The 13,544-nt window shown below is 34.5% G+C and overlaps 1 long non-coding RNA gene across 1 annotated transcript; it reads left to right on the top strand.

Moving 5' to 3' along the window:
• Window positions 1-11,711: 11,711 nt before the first annotated feature.
• Window positions 11,712-12,087, top strand: LOC109178877. The gene is made up of 2 exons (XR_002053783.1): window positions 11,712-11,818; window positions 11,915-12,087. It is a non-coding gene; the product is annotated as an uncharacterized LOC109178877 (long non-coding RNA).
• Window positions 12,088-13,544: the final 1,457 nt, after the last annotated feature.

Raw genomic sequence — 13,544 nt, 5'->3', positions numbered from 1 at the left:
GTCAAAATGTGGTTTGAGTGGAATGAATATGATGGTCACTGTGATTTTCAAATAGAAGAGGTTGATGTCAAGACCTGTGGTGATATGTTTCTTGAAACAACATGTTTGAGTGAAGATGTTATCTCTCTTTTTAAAAGGTCTGTGAATTCATTTCCCCCAATCTATTTCAATTGCAAGATGCTTTTAGCTTTGACTTATGTTTTCAAATTCGATTTTCCAGATAAAGATGAAATCTTTTACAAGGGAAAGAAGCAAGAGAGGTTTTACTGTAAGTATGGTTGCTATGACAATACGCCTTGATTGTCTCCTTCATATAATAGACAGCAGCTTTTTGACAAGCTTTGTATATATAAGATTTAACAATCAATATAATTGAAAATGGTATGTTATTCAAGAAAAGAATTGAAAATGGTATGAAAACAGTATTTGATGCTTTGATATATGCTGAGAGTAGTTCTCCTGCAAAATGATTTTACCGTCAAGGAAATTAGATTTTCTTTATGATACGTAGTATGTGATATTAGCTTATAAAGTTATTTTGTTTTTCAAGTTCAAGCTTTTAGTTAATTATTTTTAAATCATGTACTTTTTTTAAATTATTTTAGTTAAATCATGTACTTATATATTACAATCGCCTTATTTATTTATTTTAATTTTGAAGTATAAAAATACATAAACATATATTAAAGGTATTAAAACCCAACAGGGTAGCTCAAGTGACAAATGAGCTCTCTTTGTGGGGGAGAATTCCGGGATAACCCGGGTTTGATTTCCACAAGTGACAATCCCCTTTGGGCCAGTTTCTATGTCTCTCGGAGCGAACTGGGTGGACCTGGACCGTTAAACGGACAAAGAAAAAGACCCGGACCATAATGTGTAGTTGACACCAAAAAAAAAAAAGGCATTAAAGTATAAAAAATATATTATAACATAAAAAATAATCTCTAAACCAAACATGTTTATATTACATACTTTAGTTTTAACCAAATTTAGAAATTTAACATTTTCAAAAATCAAATTTAAAAATTTAACATTTTCAAGAATCTAAATTGCTTAAGATAATCTAAGGTGTGTGTACAATCATGACTTTTGTAGACTTTTAAAGATTTTTAACATGATAGATTTTAATAAACTTTGATTAACTTTCACAGAGTCGTTCAAAACTTTTTAAAACTTTATAAGACTATAAAAGTCTATATAAAAAACATTCATAAACTTTTATCAACTTTTTATTTTAAAAAGTCTACAAAAGTCTTTGAAATTCTAAATTGAATACATCATTACAAACTTACAATGATTTCAATTCTTATCATTTATAATTTTCTTACAAAACATGTTACAGAGTATAATATATCATAAAATTCTTCTTATTATATAAGTATTTATATGAATACTATGAAACATATAGTAAAATTTGACGATGATAGATTAAAAATTTGCTTTGTTCATATATTAGGGAGAATTAAAAAAGAAATTGCACATTTTCACAAACAAATGCATTAATGACAAACATTACCATATAAGCTTGTTAGCTTGACACAAGTTCTTTTATATTCAATGACCGTAACAAACACAACAAGTGCAAAGATAGAAGTTTTATGGTTTTATAATTTGGGTCGGGTGATGTATGAGAAAAGTAGAAAACTATAGTCACGTATCCGAGCCCAAATTACAAAACATTTAACTCCTACGGCAATTTATATCCTACACCACGGCGCGCGTTGCACTATGCGCCCAGATGCAAAACGACGTCGTTTTAATTTTTTTTTTTTTTTGAAATTTCCCGCCCCAGTGAATGGCAGTAGTTTTTTCTTTAAAAAAAAAAAAAACCCGCTGTTCAAGAATGTACATAATGTTATACTAGAATACACATAATGTTATACATGAATGTACATAATTATATAACAAAATATACACACTCTTTTTAAAAGATAATACACATAATCTAACATAATACATAATAAACATAAACTTTTAACATAATACACATCAACTCTTAACATAATACACACAAATTTTCTGATTCGGATGTACATAATTGTATAAAAAGAATGTACATAATTGTATAAAAATACACATAACTGTATGAACCAATACACATAACGTTGTGAACAAATACACATAACGTTGTGAACAAATACACATAATCTCAGCAACTTCCCACTGCGCCTCCCAACACTACCCCAAAACGACGTCGTTTTGGGAGCGCGCGGCGCACAGTGCTATGTGCGCCGTGGTGTAGGATATAACGATTGTAACTCCTACTCTAAAAAATAGTGCGAGGGTTCTTGGTAAAAATTTTTTGTGCGATTTCTCTCTCCGTTGCTCGCGAACTATATTGTTGTCTCAGATATGGAAAATAAGAAGACGAATAAGTGATAGCCAATACTCTCCCTCCACCGTCTTCATTTCTAACTTGCCTTTCTCCTTTAGCAACACTGAGGTATCTTCTATCATCTAACAATACAGTAGATATCTATGTATATGCATACATATATTTATATCTCAATTTGTTCAACTTCTACTTTTGTTTTGGTGATAAAACAGCTAGAACAAACGTTCAGTGAAGTTGGCCCCATCAGAAGGTGCTTTTTAGTAACAAAAAAAAAAGATAAATGCTCGAATAATTATACCTAAACTTCTGGAATTTGTATCACTGATGTGTTGTTATGATTTCTGAACACGAGAAGGAGTTAGAGGTTTTGTAATTTGGGCGGGGTGATGTATGAGAAAAGTAGAAAACTATAGTCAAATATCTGAGCTCATCTTAAATATAAGGAGTTGTTATATCATATATCAGGTCCAGCTTGCAAGGTAGATCCAGATTCAAAATATTGAATTGTGAATATGGGTGAGCAAACGGTCGATCGGTTACATAACCGACCGAATAACCGACTAAGAGTTTTGACCTTCGTAATCGACCGAAACCGACCGAGGGTGGTTCCATGACCGACCGATAACCGACCGTCAGTTATCGGTCGGTTACCAAAAAACCAAATTATAAAAAGATCAATCAAAATCCAAAAGACTAAGTTCAAAATACATAAACATACATACTATTTTGTTTACTGCCCATGCCCAAATTCAAAATTCAAAAGAAATGATACTAGTATTAAACTATTAATTAACTATGGGGGTTGTCTCATTTTAGGGTGAGAGTGCGAGATAGACAGTGGGTGTCTGAGGGGGGTTGTCTCATTTTATGGTTTAGGCTATGGGGCTTTGGGGGTATAAATCTCATTTTATGGTTTAGGCTATAGACTTTAATATAATTAATATATTTAATATATATAAATACTATGGCTCTGTTTGGCAAACCTAGCTGAAAAGCTATAAGCTACGAGTTGAAAGCTGAAAAAGAGCTGAAAGCTGAAAGGCTATAAGCTCGGAGCTGAAAACTGAAAAGCTGTTAAGCTAGCTGTTATGATTGAAAGTGTTTGGTAAAATTAGCTTTTTGATAAGCTGATAAATGTAAAAAGACTAAAATGGACATCTTCATAAAAGTTAAATTAGTTTGTTTACCTATTAAAATTTAACATTTTGTCTTTAAAAAATAATATTAACATTTTGAAATAAAACTATTAGCATAATATGATCTATCATTTCATAATGAAGTAGCAATATTGTTGCGAATCTCATAATAATAATAAAAATATTATTATTATTTTTTGTTTAAATGCTACTAGCTCTATTACAATGTAATATCTGTTCATATACTTTCTCAACCTACTGAAACACAAAAAGCTAATAACACCTCCACTGAGGCTCGAACTTACAACCTTTTAAATGAAAGTCCAACCCGGGTACCATTAGACCACATAGTCCTAGTATAATTATTATTATTATTATTATTATTAAAATTATTATTTTTATTATTATTAAAATTATTATTATTATTATTATTATTATTATTATTATTATTATTATTATTATTATTATTATTATTATTATTATTATTTGCGGTGAAAGTTGCGGATAAAGAAGAAGAGAAAAGGGTTTTAATTGGGAAGGGTAAATTATGCCATTTCTTTAAAATAATAAGGATAAAGATGAAAAAAAAGTTAAGAAGCTAGGAGCTTATTTTGAAACGCTACCTAAGGTAGCGTTCCAAAATAAGCTCTTATTTTAAGCTAGAAGCTTATTTTGGGACATTACCAAACAGAGCTTATAGCTTATTAGTAGCTTAAAATAAGCTATAAGCTCCTAAATAAGCTCTGCTAAACAGAGCCTATATATCGATTATCGGTCACCGACTAATAACCAACCTCCAATAACCGTTTTATAACCGAAAAACCGAAAAACCGACAATTTGTAAAAAGTAAAAACTGTAACCGACCGATAACCAATTTTTTCGGGCGGTTCGATTATCGGCTAGCGGTTTCGGTTGGTTAACCGACATTTTGCTCACCCCTAATTGTGAACATTTAGTATGTAAATTGTTGGACCGAGTTCCACATAACAATTTATCCTATTTAAGGAGTTTGGTCACAAAATGTTAGGGAGGTGTATTCAATCATGATTTTCATAGAGTTTTAAAGACTTGTATGAACATAGGTTTAAGTGAAGGTATTATTTGATATATGCAAACAAGATCACAAGGTGATCTTAACCTTCATCCTATAAACCTAGAGCTTTCAAGAGATTTAAGGAAATTAAGAAAAGACTTCAATTGGTTGAAAGAGTTTGGCAAATTATGCTGTGCATCCGTATGCACCATGCATGGTGCATACGGATGCAAAAACGACGTCGTTTTATTAAAAACGTGCGTCTCACTTAAAAAAAAAAATCAGTTTCGATTCCCATCAACAACATATGAACTAAAATTCCAGAATCTATGAACTAAAATTCCATAATGAATGAACTAAAATTCCAGAATCTAATCTATGAACTAAAAATTCCAGAATGAATGAACTAAAATTCCATAATCTATGAACTAAAATTTCAGAATCGATGAACTAAAATTCCAGAATCGATGAACTAAAATTCCAGAATCAATGAACTAAAATTTCAGAATCTATGAACTAAAATTCCAGAATCTATGAACTAAAATTCCAGAATGAATGAACATAATGCTGTTGAGGGGAATCGAAACTGAATTTTTTTAAAAGTGGGATGCGCGTTTTTAATAAAACGACGTCGTTTTTGCATCCGTATGCACCATGCATGGTGCATACGGATGCACAACATAACTATCCAAAGAGTTTGAACCAGTAGAAATGAACATGGAGACCGGTGAATCTAGCAATTCAGGCCAAATATCTCCCGTTGGAAGTAACACCGTACCCGAGGAAGCCCAAGACAAGGAAAACAGTACATGGGGGCTCAAGCAAATATTTCTCAAACTCTGGCTACCCCAATACAAGTACCAACTTCCAACTTCATGGAAAATCCAAATCTAAATCCATATTATGGAGGAGAATTGGGTTTCCAACCAACTCAATTTCCACCACAAGGACAAGGTGTGGGAGTGCATAATTTCCCACAACAAATGAACCCAAATTTCTTCAGAAGGAATAACATGTGAATGGCTCGTTTTGAGCTCGGTCTTCCGCGTCAAGCCTTGCGGGTGGGGTTTCTTGGGTTTGCTCAGACCCCCGGGAAAGAGTTCGCAGAGTGTTTCCCATGATCACACATTCACACTGAGTGTGCTCAAGATTTTCTTTGCGTGTATTAGCTACTTTGCTGGCTAGCGAAGAGGTCAATTCTTCGAGGTTTCGCTTTCTGTTTTCTGCTCCGTAACATATAAGACATCTATCTATAAATAAAAAACACTGCTACTAGTCTACTACATTATTATAGTTTGCCCCCGAGTACCCTCATTTGTCTTCTTCCTCACGTAATTCTAAATTTCTCGCCATCAATTTCTTACGAGCTCCACCTTAATTTATAGGACAAAAAAAGTCTTTTAATAATTTGCTTTAGTTATTTTAATTTGTTTCTTTTAAGTTTTAGGAATACACTCTTTAGTTTTAGGAATATCTCAATACTATATGTATTAATACAGCTATCGTTTAAAATCTTAACAACTTTCTCGTGCATGAATAAAATGTTAGACGAAATATATATCACATGCATATTACTGTGTGATACAGGACCGACTAACCTCCAGGCTCCAGCCATAGTTCTTGATATGGTTGAGCGATCCGGGCTGAGAGATAACGAGTATTTTGTCTCTCACTTTACTCAGCTCTCTCTAGATGGTGTATGAGGTATGTAATGTAAGTAGTGAGAGGACTAGTGACCTTATATAACCACTGGCCATCATTGTGGTTGTATGTCTTTAGGTATCCTAAACCCTAACCAGACTCCTAATCATAATGCTAGTCTAGCTATTAGGTTATTTGTGTTGCACCACACATCAAATACTGAATATTATCATAACTTATCTTAATGTTATAATAATAGTAACGGATAAAACGTTACATTCTCCCACTTGGTGCAAGCACTACCACTCAATAACAGAAAAACACCAATCATAATGATATGTTCTCATTAGCGCGAGTAGTATCCATTATGATCAAATGCAAATTGCCATTGAGCACTTAATTAGGAAATAAAACCCAACGAAATAAACCCTATGTTTATTCCAAGTCCCTGAAGTACATTTTCTCATCAATATGAAGCAAATGAAGGTGTACACACTTAATTGAGAAAATGTCTGAATGCCAAAGAATTTTATTAAAACTGAATGTATATATACAAATTACAAATTGGGCGATAGTCCAATTTTCTGAATTAGATCCTTGAACTTAAATGGTGGCATGCCTTTAGTCCAGGGATCTGCTAACATCAACTCAGTATGAATGTGTTAAATGAATACAACTTTATTTTTGACACGCTCCCTAATTGCTAAAAACTTGATGTCGATGTGTTTAGTTCGACTTCCACTTTTGTCGTTCTTAGCTAGGAAGACTGCATCTGAGTTGTCACAGTAGACTTTCAATGGCTTAGATATAGAATCCATATTTTTAAGCCCAGAGATAAAATTATTTAGCCAAACACCTTGTGAAGTAGCCTCGAAACAGGAAACGAACTCAGCTTCCATGGTAGAAGTAGCTATTAAGGACTGTTTAACACTTCTCCATGAGATAGCCCCACCGGCCATAATGAAGACGCACCCTGAAGTTGATTTTTGAGAATCAACACAGCCAGCGAAGTTCACATCTGAATAAATGACAAGATCTAAATTGTCCGTCTGCTTAAACCCAAGCTTGTAACATTTGGTTCCTTTGAGATACCTTAGAACCTTCTTTACAGCTCTCCAATGGTCTAACCCCGGATTGTGCTGGTAACGCCCTAGCATTCCAACCGCAAAAGCAATATCCGGCCTCGTACAGACTTGAATATATCCAAGACATCCAACTGGTGCAGCATAAGGGATGTTCTCATGTATTCTACGTTTCTACCTAACCATAAATTCGTATTCTGTCCATATCAAACCACTTGTCCTCTCCCATCGACCAAAGCTAGAATACAAAATATGCGTTCTGTGTAAATAACGATGTCTTACATGTTTTAGAGAACTGTATTTTTCTTAATTTCGTAGCAAAAGAAGTAATATTTATTGAAAATAGTGAAACTTTTTCAGATTACCATTTCATTATTTATCAAGTATATTGATATATGATTAAGAAAATTGATTCTAAAATATCTTTATTATTAGAAATGATTTATTATCTTTATTATATTAGAATTGATTTATTTCTTTTAGAAGTAGCGAATAATTATGGTAAGGAGCTATAATAATGATTCTTCCCTTTTTATATTTTATTTATTTAATATTTAATATTGCTAACCCTTTTATTAGAATTGATTTATTAGTATCCTTACTATATTACAATTGATTTATTTCCTTTAGAAATAACGAATAATTATGGTAAAGAGCTTTAATGATTCTTCTTTCCTTTTTATGTTTTATTTAGTCTTGATAATCCTCTTATATAAAGTGAGTTCTCATTCAAAAAGGGACAAGCAAGAAAGAAGTTAAGTTAAATTCATGTGGGATGGGAACTCTCAATACGTTCCTATTATCCTTGTTCTCTAATCTCTTTAACAACCCTGAGTAATCTTGCTCGTCCCGTGACGCGCACGTTTGTCCGATAATATAACATATATTGTGTTATTGGGTCAAGAATTTATCCCTAAGTGAATAATTCATCATTTACTTTTTTATTATACCCATCAAATTCCACCAAAAGTTTGAATTATTGATAAAATTTTCAATAGTTTTAATGTCATATCACAAGTTAAGAAAGTTTTAGTGTAAACAAACGGGAAAATGAATAGCATATTTGGTATGAAGCGTAGCCGTGTAGGTGCAGTGGTCCAACTGCTTGGTATCGGCTCAGGAAATAAGGATACATAATGAACCAAAATCGATTTAGTATCGTAAAATACTATTTATATATACACACGAAAATATATAAAATGTTATTTGATATATATCCGAAATATATATATACACACAAATATATATAAATCGGCCACACGGTTATATATATATATATATATATATATATATATATATATATATATATTATATATATATATATATATAGGGTGGCATTCAAGTGAGAACTCTTTATTAGGTAGGAACTTAAGAACTTATCCAAGCCATTAAAATTCGCTCAATCAAATGTCTAGATAATTAATCAATTTTAATCTAGATCTTAAACACAATTAATAAAAAGGGTAATAGTATAATTTTATTCAGATGCCAATTATAAACTAATATTATATAATTGGATTTATTCCAAGATTTTAGGAAGTCAAGATAAGGAAGGAGACCAATTGGACTCAGATACTATGATCGTCTCATCTCCGTTAGTTACTGTCGGACGACCGTCCGCCATTCGTGAGGATTCGGAGAGCAACATTGAAAAGAGATGAACGACAATTGCTGCGGAGGGATGGCAAGTGGCGATATTGAAGGTAACTGTACTACTTGACACCATATTTGTACGCCGTTCGTGTGCATCCTTCACTTTGGGATGAGATTGAATACCTGTATGTCTGCACAAGCAATCGCATGAGGTGTGCTGGTATTGTTCATGTGTTTTCTAAGTTGCATAAAGAGAAGGATGTAGTACAATGGTTTGTACATTGTGTTAATCACCCGTCTGGTTCACGCAAATTCATGGTGGGAGTTTTTTGGGGGTCTTAGGCTCAGAGTGCAAAACCTAAGTGCACACACTTGGGTGATCCGCCTTGGCACACACCAGTTCTACTTATTATGGCACACACTGTGAAACCTAAGTGCACAACTCTGCATGTTCCATCCACTTGGGTTGTGTGCACTCACAACACAAGGTAAGTGCACACGCGAAAATCACGTCAACGGAGAATATATGTGCCCTTGTACACATCCCATTCTACGAGGGCAGGATACTCATGTGTGCACCTACGGGGTAATTACTGTGCCACACAGGCGACAAGAACCCTAAATGTGTGCACACAGGGCCAAATGTTTGTGCCACTTAGCTTAAGCATATACTGATAAAATAATGTGTACAACGCTTTACAGATTATGACAGCTCATCAGGCAGTTCATCCGGGTGTTTGATGGATATTTCTCCAAGATTAAAAAAAAAAAAAAAAAGTTAGTGTGCACAAGGGTTATGGTGTGTGTGCCAAAGTGTGCACCAATACTGCCATATTGAAACATAGGATACTAGGATGAGGCGCAACACTTAGGTTTCACGCGTGTGCCATAATGGCCACAACTAGATCCTGTATAAAAAGACGAACAAGAAGTTGGTGTGCACATGAGTCTGAAATTAGAGCATGTCATTTCATGGTCACAAAAACATTTCATATTATGGCAAACATAGTGTAATGCGTCGTAGATCATGACGGCTCATTAGCGAGTTCATCCAGGTGTTTAGTGAATATTTCACCAGGATCAACGAAGCACTGGATCCCAGAGTGTGAAGCGTTAATAATGCATGTTTGTGTATGAATAAACATAGAACACTTGATTTAACAATCTTATGTGTGCACTTGGGTTACACTGTATGTGCTATAATGTGCAGAATTAGTGTGTGTACGAAAAGACGTAGTACAGATCAGTGTGCACATGAGTTTATCTGTGTGTGCCAAAATGTGCAGTGATACTGACAAAATGAAATCTCAGAATCTAGAATGATGTGATGGACTATGGTGTGCACTTAGGTAATACCGTGTGTGCCATTCTGTGCAGAATTAGTGTCTGCACAAAAAGGCGTAAAAGAAATTGGTGTGCACATGGGTCACACCATGTGTGCAATAATGTGTAGAATTAGTGTGTCCATGAACAGGCATAAAACAAGTTAACGTGCACTTAGGTTGAACTGTGTGTGCTATAATGTACCAAAATACTAAGATTGAATCCACGAAAACCATGATGATGTTATAGACTTTGGTGTGCAGTTGCATATAAAAGTTTGTGCGATAACGTACAAAATGAGTGTGTGGGATGTGACAGGCTGGGATGTGCACATGGGTTACATTGTGTGTTCCATAATGTGCAGGATTAGTGTGTGTATGAAAGACGTAAAATAGGCTAGTAAGCACTTGAGTTGAACTGTGTGCATTTGGGTTGATAGATTCGGGTGTGCAATTGGGTAAACGAGATTGTGCCATGATGCTCAACAAAACTGCTATACGAAATACCATATGTACTTGGGTTAACGAGCTTGTGCCATCATGCTCAAGAAAACCATTATATGAATTACCATGCGCACTTGGGTTAACGACTTTGTGCCATCATGTTTCAGAAAACTGTTATACGAAATATCGTGTGCACTTCCATTAACGAGTTTGTGCCATCATGCTCAAGAAACATGTTATACGAAATATCGTGTGCATTTGTGTTAAGGAATGTGTGCATGCACCAATACCCCCATAACGTGTTTAACGTTGTGTGCGACATTATAGGAATGCGTCAGACAACAAAAAAAGGACATAAAACACCCAAGAATTAATTCTCAAACATCATAAACAGAAAACATAACTGTGCTCAAATGAACTAAACAAAAGTATTGATCAACTTGTTCAAATTAGCTCAGGTATCTAGCATTTTTCAACCATATAATGGTATTCAACTGCGCTACGGATGTGAGGTAGGAACTTGTTCGCAAGTGTGTGCATATTTGTTGTGAACTGTGTGCACTTGCGATAAATATAATGTGCACATCAGTTGTTAAGTGTTTTCACTTGGGATAAAAGCAGTTTGTGCATATTAGAATAACATAATGTGCATTTATGGACAAACGTGTGCACATTTCTTGTGAAAAATTACAAAAAATATAAAATATTTTTCTTTATCATATACAAACAGAAAATCACTACCAAGACCCATCATCGTCGTCAACATATAAGGGCTAATTAAACAAGGTTTAACAAATTGTTCCTAAATGAAAAGGTGATTCGGGAATCAAGCAACCGTTTATATCTCTGCTGGCAAGAGTAGCATACAATGCTATGAATCCTGCACAAGAACCAAACAATGTATAAATTAAAAATTAATAAAGCACTCTTGTTTTCTTGTAGTAAGCAAATGACAGGATTCAAATCATACCACTATAGCATCCCATCAATTTGACCGGGTTTAAGTAGTCCCAAGGATTTACTGGTGTTTGGCTAACTAAAATGCATGAATATGAATGAGAAACACTAAGAGTGTTGCTATTGGATCTCCCTGTGCTTCTCTTCTTCTCCACCTACAAACACATTACTCATTCTGTTTTAGGCAGAGGTTTACTACCAGGCAAGAAGCTTCTCCCTTGATAATCTTCGACCCACATACTATAAAATCAATGGAGTTGTATACATCATACATGTGTGGATTATCATCAACATTTCTTCAGACTTTCATATCTCAATTTGATTTCTTCATATCAGAATACTTTTTTGTAAAACTCTGATATGAACATAGGTATGCATATGGATATTCCTCAACAGTCCTGAATATAAGCAAATAAACTATAGCTTTAGAAACTAAAGCTTAATTGCATGTGATCAACTGTGAGACCAATTCAAGAAACTCCAACATTACTAACACATACCAACACACTTCATCATGTTCAGCAACCAACTCAAATACAAAATAGATAAATAAATAAAATACGTAAAAACATTACAAACAAAATCACACAGAAAAAAAAAAGTAATTGTGAGAAATTGAGGTTGAAACAAATGGCGTAATGAAGAATCAAAACAATAAGTGCGCACCAACTAACCACAAACACGAACCAAAACCCTACACAAATACCAAACCACAAACCCGAAGAGCTTCACAAAAATCAGACCACAACAAAATCAAATAAAAAAATGAAAAACAACTTAAACAACCAAAAATCCAAAGGGAAAACAACTAGGGAAAAAAGGAGACGAAGAAGAAGAAAAAATGCCATAAGCCCATAACCAGCGACCACAACCCAACACCAACAACCGAATGCGAGATGAGCAAAATCAAACAACTATACAACTCATATACGATTAAAATACACACAAATTACAAAGGAAATCGAAACTTAAAAAAAAAAAGAATAAAAACTCGCCTCGAGCAGCGGACAACCTGGTCACCGGACGGGAACGTTTGGTGTTACTACCATCACCGCGGGGCCATTTGAGACGGAGAACTGAAGCAGAGACGAGGGATGGCTTGAAGCGAATGGACTTCTGGGCGCGAGAAGATGGCGTCGACGAGAGAGTCCAACTTACGACTCAAAATCAGACTGCGAAGATCTAGCGAGATTTGTTCCCCTTCCACACACGACCACACGTACACGATATGAAGTTCCTAAAATAACCCTGCTCACCCAAAATAAAACCAAATCAGCAAAAAAAAAGCCATTAAAATGATAAAATATGAACCGTAGATTAAATAAAAAAAAGGCTTAGATTAGTTCATATGTTCCTACCTAAATATGGGTTCCTATATGATTGTAATTCTATATATATATATATATATATATCAACCAAAATAGAATTTATAATCCTCGGATTATAATTCCAACCAAAAGGAAACGAAGTACGGATTTTTATTGCTTGAAAGCATAATCCCAAAACCAGAGAAGAAAGAAGATAAAGAAGAGGGTAAGTACGAGTCGAGCGAAATACTCTTTTTCCTTAAAATTTTATTTGACACCCCCCAAAAGTGCTAGGAGTGTTGTGGTCTAGGCTTCCAGGATAAAACGTACTACGGTTCAACGTTTGAGCACCCAAACGAACGAACCCGGCGAACACAATCGGCAAGAACAGAGTAGGAGCAGAGTTTTGAGAGAGTAAAATCAAAGTGTGTGTTGTGTCTCTTTTTCACTCTAATTGAGATTGAGGTGTAAATAGCATCAACAATGGAGATTAATTCTGAAATTAACGAACGAACCTGCCGAACACAATCGGCAAGAACGGAGTAGGAGTAGGAGTTTGAGAGAGTAAAATCAAAGTGTGTGTTGTGTCTCTTTTTCACTCTCACACTTGAGATTGAGGTGTAAATAACATTCAACAATCTGGAATTAATATTTTCGGACGACATTCGTGTCCGCGTACACGAATTTAAGCCT

Source organism: Ipomoea nil, unplaced genomic scaffold (assembly GCF_001879475.1).
Source record: "Ipomoea nil cultivar Tokyo-kokei standard unplaced genomic scaffold, Asagao_1.1 scaffold0873, whole genome shotgun sequence".
NCBI classification, from domain to species: Eukaryota; Viridiplantae; Streptophyta; class Magnoliopsida; order Solanales; family Convolvulaceae; genus Ipomoea; species Ipomoea nil.
Note: the sequence above shows the minus strand (reverse complement) of the source record. Positions and strands in the feature narration are given on the sequence as shown.